The sequence below is a fragment of the Octopus sinensis genome, linkage group LG5, assembly GCF_006345805.1.
Source record: "Octopus sinensis linkage group LG5, ASM634580v1, whole genome shotgun sequence".
In the NCBI taxonomy this organism is placed as follows: Eukaryota; Metazoa; Mollusca; class Cephalopoda; order Octopoda; family Octopodidae; genus Octopus; species Octopus sinensis.
This window is the reverse complement of record NC_043001.1, coordinates 34,781,603-34,792,008: the sequence shown is the minus strand read 5'-3', so window position 1 is coordinate 34,792,008 and position 10,406 is coordinate 34,781,603.

Here is a 10,406-nt window from a genome sequence, read left to right as displayed (position 1 = left end):
TTCAGCGATCACTAAATGGTCTAAATACTTTCTGCCCGCACACATTGGTCATCTCATTACCGGCCAGGATGATCGTGCTAACTAGCACTCGGTGGATGAGGTATTTTTTTCTTTTCTCATAGAAGTCATTATCTCTGTTGTCTTTACTTGCCTCAGTATACTGCCTTCGGTCGCATTGCGTCAACAGAGAAGTGAAGAGCTAAAAATTTGTATAAGTGAAGCTAAGTCAAATCTTTAACAAATAGTCTCGCGTGTGTAGTGCTTGTAATTCGCATTGCAACTGGTTGAACGGTTGGGAATTCGTAATGGTTGAGTTTCAGACCGTATGACTAGGGATCCACCTGCCTGAGATGCATCCGCTTATCCTGGGTGAACGCTATCACAAGAACAAGAAACCTCTATAAATGACATTGTAAAAAAAATTGTTTCCCTTCACTTTCGGATTTATGCATGATATTTCTTTCGTCAAGAGTAGTTTTATACAGCAAATTATCATGCTCAACAGGGTATAAGTATGTATGTTCATTGCGTTCCCGCCGCAAGTGGTACGATATGAAATTTATATACTGTCATCTACATTATGATGACGGTATATGAATTAGATATTGAGAAAATTAATTAATTGCGAGTTCATTCAATTTTAAGTAGTTACCAGGGGATCATATATTCCATGTGGAATAAATTTTATGCTGTGACTACAAAAATTGGTCAAACGCTCTGAATATATAGGTCGATGAAAACATATAAAATGGATACTGTGATAGAGGGTTCTGATTCAACTTACTTCATACAATACAATTTCTACAATACAAGAGTAATTTTAAATAAAATTTTATTATTGTCAACATTATATCGGTGACGGGTGTGTTGGTCACGAAATCACAGAGATTGAAAAAGCTGAAGAAGAGATTGGCGATGATAGCAAGAAAATAACCAGTAAATGAGCTAAAATGATAGATACTAGACACCAGAATTTCATCTTATTCTTCTTTATAGATTTTTGACGCGCATGGCGTGAAATTACGGCAAACAGGAATCGAAAATGATTCACGAACTCAACCTGACGGAAGTGCGGTTACACTCAGCAGCGCTCAGTGGGAAGAAATGGATATTATTACTTTAAATTTTCTGTTCAAAATTCCTATGTAGGTCGAATGTATCTTTTCTACGAATAGTGTTAAAAATAAACTCCAGTCATACAATTGTGATTGATTCTATCAACTACTGTACATATTTTCTTCATTGCAGAATCTAATATTACAACCCCAAAAAAAATCATATATTTTGACAAGATATACTTGATAGTTGAGGTCAAAAGGGAAACGAATTGTATACATTATAGCATTCAAATTTGCCAACATTACTCTTCATATACGAATCTTTTTGGAGGTCGACATTGCAGTGCAAGCTATTCAACTGAATATACTTGCCATTACAAGAATGTTTCCCACAAAAGGATGAAGAAAATATTATTCTTATTATTGACTCTGTTATTATTTACTTTCACATTTCTACCATTCATTTTTCCCTCATAGATCGAAGTTACTGATGCAGTTATAGTTGTAGTCACCATTACCTTTTAGTCATCCGCCCCATCCACCACATTCATTTTTACCTTATATTTATTTTTATATTTGTCATTTCTTCTTTTCCCCTTTCTTTGACATTTTATTCGATCACATCATATTAGCTTTCATTTTGAATACCTTAGATTTTTCTTCTTCATTTCCAGGTTGATTTCCTGTTCTTCTATCGCATTTTTTTCCTCTCAGCCATCCCTATCACTTTTATCTGTTGCCTGTCTATCTGTTTGTCTCAGTCTCTCTCGCTTTCTCTATATCTCTCTCACTTACTCTTTTTCCTTCTTTCTCTTCCACATGTTCTTTTAAAGAAGACCGACATAAGCCATGTTTAATTCACATAATGTTAACTTACACACGTTCTGCATGTATGTTGCATTAAAGATAGCAAGAAGGAAAAAATACAGACAGAGACAGCTAACCCGAAAGAGAAAGAAAGAGCAAACGAGAGAAAGAGAGTAAGAGAATTATAATGCGAAACAGAGAGTGAAAGAGGATACAAACGTAGTACGGGGAGGGGCAGACAAAGATTAGCTAAACAAGCAGAGGTCGGACAGACCCACAACAGGGATGCATCGATAAAGATGAAGTGCTGTCTAACGCTGTTAAAACATGCTGACACATGCGCAAGTCCACATTTTGATACATAAGCACAAACACACAGAGAAACACACAGACACTCACATATATGTATGTACACAATTAGACAGCACATAACGATAGTGAACGACAACGCTTTGTCAGATTCCGTTGTGAGTTGTCACTTGTTGGATAGATGAGATAATGGAGATTCACTCACTTCATAATATCTAGTCGCAAACCAAGCAATCATACCCTTCCACCACTAAGAATTACCGACAGATTATAAGAATGTCCTTGAGAAAGACAGATGGAGAAAAAGAGGGAGAGAGCGAGAGAGCGAGAGATCGAAAGAGGGACAGAAACAGAGTGTGAATAAATGCACATATATATAGCGAGAGATAGATAGATAGATAGATAGATAGATAGATAGATAGATAGATAGATAGATAGATAGATAGATAGATAGATAGATAGATAGATAGAAACTTATCTATGTTCTGAGTAATCGGCTATAAGCACTGTAAACAAATATACATAGATACATATATACATACATATATACATACAAAAATGCATACATGCATACATACACACGTGTATATGTGTGTGCGTGTGTGTAAATTTTACTCTAGGCCTAACAGCTGGGAACTAAAGCGGCCTGCTGGCATGAATATTTGCCCGCATGGCATGAGAAAAAGTATAAAGATAATTTTTGAAGGCATCTTGTGTGTGTGAGCGTTGCAGTTCGCTTGAAGCATTGTAATATCGAAGAAAGTAAAAAGAAAGAAAATAGAAAGCTTCTGACAGTGCAGAATGTTTAATAATACCTTTATATTTCAGGCACAAAGCCCCATCTTCAAAAGAAAAGAAGTCTGAGAAAAGTCATTTGTCTTGCTCGCTTACGTTCTCGCGTTTGCTAACTTTTCTTGAGAACATCCTTTCTTAATGGTAAAACCATAGCGGATCTACTTCTAGCATAAGGGTTGTCCATGTAGTGGTCATCCCTCTTATATGTACATATATACTTAAATATATATATATATATATATATATATAAACAACTTATAAATAAAGGCAAACGAAAAATTTTCTAATGCCAAATATGTATTTGGGGTACTTAATTGTGCTCATTACTTAGTGTTTGCTTCTTCCATGGGTATGAGTAAGTATCTCATTTATTTCTTTGCCACATTTATCACTGACGAAGGGAGGGTTCTTACGAAGTAACCCTGAAATCTGTCCGATGTGGTAATAATGAAATTTTTTAGAGAATTCTGTCGTCCTTCTTTTGAGTAGCGTGCGTATTGTAAAAAATTATATGGTTATGGACAGGGTGTCTAATTTCGGAATATTTGGCATTAGAAATTTTTTCGTTTGCCATTATTTATAAGTTGTTTATAAATGTAACCTTTAAAGGTATTTTTTAATATGCTGGCAATTGATAAAACTTTTTTTTCGAAAGAATTTTATCCTACATTAAATATATATATATATATATATAATGTTCACCTTGATCACCTCTTCTCAGCCATCTAGATACTCTCCTCTTAGCCATTATGTTGTTCTTTGCCACAAACATCTATATACTCAATGTACAATCTGTGAAACCATTTGGAGACAAAAGTGGTTGTCAAACTCTAATGACGAACACATCGTTCTCCGCACTATTTTGCGACTGTCCAACCACCTTTGCTATTTGCTGCTGTTCCTTGTTGCTCAGTTAATTCTAATATGACTAGCTACTCTGTGTTGCCTTCAAAACCAAGATGATATCTGATCTTAGCTAAGTCTGGATGATATGCGCTGTAAATTTTCGTTACCATCATTCAGCATGTGCTGCCGAAATTAATGAATTGGAGCTGTTACTCAGTCTTTTGGCTGACTCTCTCCGTTCTTCATAAAGGCAGTTTTTTTCTGGCTATATTGCTTGCATTTTTGCTGTTGTTAGTCTCCTTTTCGATTGCCTTAGCTTTAATATGTAGGACCTGATCGTGTCTCCAGCGATATCGTTCTTCTCACAGCACCTTCGTGCAGATGCTTAAAATAAATTCAACGATGCTGGTCTCATAACAAAGGGGTCATCCGGAAATCTTCCCTAAACACTGTGTGAAAAGATGAGATTGTCATGGGAAGATATATGAAGAGAGAGAGGGGAAGAAAGAAAGAAAGAAAGAAAGAAAGAAAGGAAGGAAGAAAGAGATCTTAGAAGAAATGTTAGTAAAATGTTAGTATTTAAAAAGATCAGAAAAATATGGAAAACCTACATTATATATAACTTTTTTTTATGTGTAAAGTGTTTTAGTAGAGATCGTGGTTTTCTTTAACAATACGATTACTTTTTTAAAGCTAATGAAATTCTACGGTCTTCATAACAGATAGTCTATCTCTACAATTTCACTCGCGACGCTTTCGTAGATTGCGCTTGCTCAGAGTAGAGGAAGACGTTATTACTATCCGAACTTGTCAACGTTACTATCTTTTGCCGACATATTTGGTACTTGACGTAAAGAAATGACAAATCGCACTACGTTGACACGACTGTAAAAGCTTTAATATACTTGCAACATAGGTACTAAATAACCTACATATATTGCTGATAAAGTGACATCAGTAAATATATTAACACGTGTTAGCAGGCAATTTGATTAATGACTTCATGGAGTACAACCACAACAATAATAATAGTCCTTCCTATTAAAGGCACAAGGCTTGAAATTTGGGAGAAGGGGTTAAGTCGATTACATCGGCCTCGATGTTTCACTGATACTTGATATATCGGCCCCGGAAGGATTAAAGACAATGTCGACTTCGACGGAATTTGATGTCAGAATGTAAAGATGAGCGAAATACCGCTTAGCATTTTTGCCCGACTTTCTAACGATACAGCTAGCTCGCCATCTTAACAAGAAGAATAAGAATGGTTTCGAACTTTTAGCACAAGGCCACCAATTTCGGGGGAGGGGAGAAGTCGATTACATCGACCCCAGTGCGTAACTGCTGCTTAATTTATTGACCCCATAAGGATGACAAAGTCGACCCTGGCAGCAATTGAACTCAGAACTTGATGACAGACGAAATATCGCTAAACATTTCGGTCGGCCAACTACGATTCTGCCAGCTCACCGCCTTAACAACAACAATAATAATCCTTTCTACTATAGATACATGGCCTGACACTTTTGGGGAAGGGGACCCATCGATTACATCGACCTCAGTGTGTAACTGGTACTTAATTTATGGACCCCGAAAGGATGAAATGTGAAGTCGACCGCGGTAGAATTCAAACTCAGGACTAGCGACGGGCCAAATACCGCTAAGCATTTCGGCCGGCGTGCTTGCGATTCTGCCAGCTCGGCGTCTTAACAACAAGTACAATAATAATGATAATATTGTTCGCATCTGCTTCATCTTCAACATTATCACCTTCATTGTTAATATATTTGTTGTTCATGATGTGATGATGAAGATTATGAATATGTATATGTTAGTGCTACATGGGCGAATGGTTAAGAACTTCGCTTCGCAATCGTAAAGTCATGCTCGATTCCACTCCATAGTACTTTAATGGCGATGCTCCAGCATTGCCACAGTGACCTAACTGAAACATATAAAAGAATAAAAGAATGGCCAACGATGAAATGAGTGCTCAGTACCGCATTGGTGGATATAAATATATATATATAAGGAGGATTCCGTCGGTTACAACGGTAAGGGTCCCAGCTGATAAGATCAGCTGAACATCCTGCTCATCAAATTAACGTGCAAGTGGTTGAGCATTCCACAGACACGTGTACCCTTAACGTAGTTCTTAGGGCGGTTCAGCGTGACACATAGTGTGACAAGGCTGGCCCTTTGAAATACAAGTACTACTCATTTTGCTAGCTGAGTGGACAGAAGCAACATGAAAATTAAGGTGTTTTGCGCAAGGACACAACGCGTCGTCGGAAACTGACTCCACTATCTTACGATCGTGAGACGAATATCCCAACCAGTGGTTCACGCGGTTTCACACATATATATATATTTTATTGAAATGGATGAATGAATTATCTTGTTACGGATTATTCAAATTATAACCGATACCTGGGTAGCAAAAAATCACAACAGAAAAATCACAGTTGAGGTTACGACCATGGGGTCTCAAAACCGTGCCTTAGTGCGGAAATTTGAAGTTTTATATATTTAGTGAGGGAAGAAATGGAGCTGAACGAAGATTTTACAAAATTCATTTTTATTATTTTCTACATATGTTTCAAAGGCTGCAAAGTCCCTAATTCGGATTAGCTCCATTTCTTCCCTCACTAAATATATATATATATATATATATATATATATATATACACCCACACAAACACTCGTACGTACGTATCTATGTATGTATGAATGCATGTATGGATGTCATTTGTTCTCCTTATTTGTTATTTCCGTCAGCAGTAGTAGTAGTAGTAGCCTTGTAAGTAACAATTATATTATCCATTTATCCATTTGACAACATTGTCATCGTAATAACCATACAAGATATAACGTTCGTCTCCCGTCTTTTTTCCACCCGTTTTACTCTAGTCACGAATCTCCCCTGCTTTTCTCTGACTTCCCTCAGTGTACATTCCAGATAAGTTCTCAAGTAGCAAAAAATATATATAATAATAATAAATAAAGGAAAAGAAAGAAACAAAAAGAAATGACAGAGAAAATAGGAAAAAAATGAGTATGATGAAAAAAGATAGGAGTAATCTAAAACAGTTGTCATTTCTCAAACCCCACTAACACCATCACCACCACTACATTATCACCATCATCATCACCACCACCACTGTCGTCGTCATCATCATCGTCATCCTAATCGTCATCATCATCATCATCGTCGTCATCGTCATCGTCATCGTCGTAATTGTCATCATCATCACCATCATCATCATCACCATCGTCATCATCACCATCATCATCATCACCATCATCATCATCATCGTCGTCGTCGTCGTCGTCGTCGTTATTGGTATTATCATGGACATTAATATTACTACTCCAGAATTATCACTGCTATTATTACCATTGCTCTCATCATCACCATCATCACCACCACCATCACCACCACCATCACCACCACCACTACCACCATCATCATCATCGTCATCGTCATCATCATCATCATCATCACTGCCGTCATTTATCATTTCTTATAATATAGTTATTACTTTTATTGTTGCTGTTGCTCTTGAATTCTTTTGTAGGTTTTCTTCTTTTTATCTTGTTTATTTTTATTACAATATTTTTGTCGAGTTTTTTTATGTATTTTTTGTTTGTTTTAGCATTGGATGTCGTCTCCACAACGTCAAGTAGACCGATCAATTATCTACCGCCGTCTTACAGACACCATGATGAGATTTGAACTCAGATTTCGTCTGTTAGGGTTAAGTGAATGCTGTTAGTACTGAGGCGTCGGCTTTGCAATAGATTTCACCAGGAGGCGCCGAGCTGGCAGAAACGTTAGCACGCCGGGCGAAATGCGTAGCCGTATTTCGTCTGCCGTTACGTACTGAGTTCAAATTCCGCCGGGGTCGACTTTACCTTTCATCCTCTCGGGGTCGATAAATAATACCAGTTACCCACCGGGGTCGATGTAATCGATTTAATCCGTTTGTATGTCCTTGTTTCTCCCCCTTGTGTTTAGCGCTTTGTGGGTAGTAAAGAAATGGGTATTTTGTCTGCCGTTACGTTCTGAGTTTAAATTCCGCCGAGGTCGACTTTGCCTTTCATCCTTTCGGGGTCGATTAAATAAGTACCAGTTACGCACTGGGGTCGATATAATCGACTTAATTTGTTTGTCTGTCCTTGTTTGTCCTCTCTGTGTTTGGTCACTTGTGAGTAGTAAAGAAATAGGTATTTTAAAAGGCAATGAGCTGTCAGAGTCGTTAAAGAAGTACCAGGTCGACTTTTCCTTATATCCTTTCGGGGTCGATAAATTAAGTACCAGTTATGCACTGGGGCCGACATAATCGACTTAATCCCTTCGTCTGTCCTTGTTTGTCCCCTGTATGTTTAGCCCTTTGTGGGCAATAAAGAAATATGAAACGATAGTCTTAAAGATATATAAAAAATACAAGTTGCCGTTGATCAAGTCATACGTATTCATACCGAGAACATATACAAGTAAACTTGTCCTATCCATGAAGTTATCAAAATCTCTCTCTATATAAACGGCAGTTTGTCTGTGTGTGTTTCTGTGTGTCTGTTAGGTTGTACCCTCACCCTGACCACGGCTTTCAACCAATTCTGATGAAACTTAACACACACATAGCCCAATGTCATAATTCAAAACTAACGCAGAGAAAATTTTGAAAAGTTCCCCCAGTTCTGAAAAAAATCGATAAATTCGACATGGGGTCGAGAATCAGAAACACAAACCACAGACTGTCTAGGGGATGCAACTCGACCGTTTTAACTCTCAAATTTTTTTCCATTTCTTTGCTCTTTTTTGGCTATAACTCTCTAAAAATGCTTTATAGTTATTTCCCTTACAAACCCGAGCAACGCCGGGCGATACTGCTAGTGTAAATATAAAAGATCAAACGTAATTATCTGAGGAGAACAATGTGTGCAGAGCTGTGGAAATAGGTTGTTTGGTACGTGTTAACATGATATGATACACGAGTGAAAAAAATATGTTAAGAAGTACAGAGAATTCTACAAATGAAATATCTAGACAAAAAAATTAGATTCAAAACTCTGATTCTTGGTTCTCTTGGATATCTATCTACCTACAGAATTTCTTATCCCAGAAAGAACATGGATATTTAGGATATTATACTTACAAACTTTTAATGAAACTGTGAAAATATGTAAAACAGCAGAGGTACTTAGCTTGTAATAACAAATGTGTATATATGAATGTACACACATACTCACGCATACACAAACACACACACACACACACATACACACACACACACATACACACACACACACACATACACACATCATATAAATACATAAATACATACTTACATATATATATATATATATATATATATATATATAATATATATATATATATATACACGCGCAAGTTGGGCATGTGGTAACGCGCTTGCTTTCCAACCTCATAATTCTAGGGTCAGTTCGAAAGCGTGTCATTTTCGGCAGAGGCAACCGGGAGAATAAGTGCCACGCTCAAACAAAAATACTAAGTAGCGGGGTCGGGTCGTTCGATTAAAATTGAAGTCGTTGCCCACGCATGGCCACAATCTAATGACTGATACAAGTGAAAGAAGACAAAATATGTGTGTGTATGTGTTTGTGTATGTGTGTGTGAGTGTTTGTGTGTGTGTGTGTGTATGTGTTTGTGTGTGTGTGCCTATACATAGACACATGAAAATTTGTAGATTCATATATGTAATAATGCCCATGTTCGCACGTAAGCATTCGTGCATATATATTCTACTAGATCTTTTTTTTTCATATGTGCCAACGTTGAATGTACATACAAAATGTGTGATGCATGTGTGTACACGTATGCATATACGGGTGTGTGTAAGTGTGCATAACATACGTATATGTATTCATGTTCGTGTGTGTGTGGTGTGTGTTTGCGTCGGGGGAGGTGATATAACTGCGGACGTGTTAAGTGCGCTCCACTCACCAAATGCATTCCCCCTTCCATGCATACCATTCGGCTTACAGTTCTGAGATAAGACGAAACTAGATGACATCATAGATATATAAAACACTGCAAGTTTTCTTGAAGGATTTCCTACTCTGTCCCCAACTTATCACAACCACTGCTGCCACAACCACCATAGCAACTACCACAACGACCATCACAACTTCTACCACCACCGCTACCAACACCATATCTCGCTAGATATTTCAATATTCAACACTCATGCAATCCCCATACTACACTGAAGTTGCTTCGTTATAGAAACGGGGCTTTTTTATTCCTTTGTAGCATAATGTTTTTCCTTTTGCATTTTCCTAGTGAAATATATTCTTTACTTTTCTACTCTAGGCACAAGGCTCGAAATGTCAAGGGAGAAGGCCAGATAATTAAATCGACACCCGTACACAACTGGTACTTAATTTATCGACCCTGAAAGAATGAAAGGCAAAGTCAAAGTCGGCGGAATTTGAACTCAGACCGTAAAGACAGACGAAATACTTATTTCTTTACTACCCACAAGGCGCTAAACACGGAGAGGACAAACAAGGACAGACAAAGGGATTAAGTCGATTACATCGCCCCCA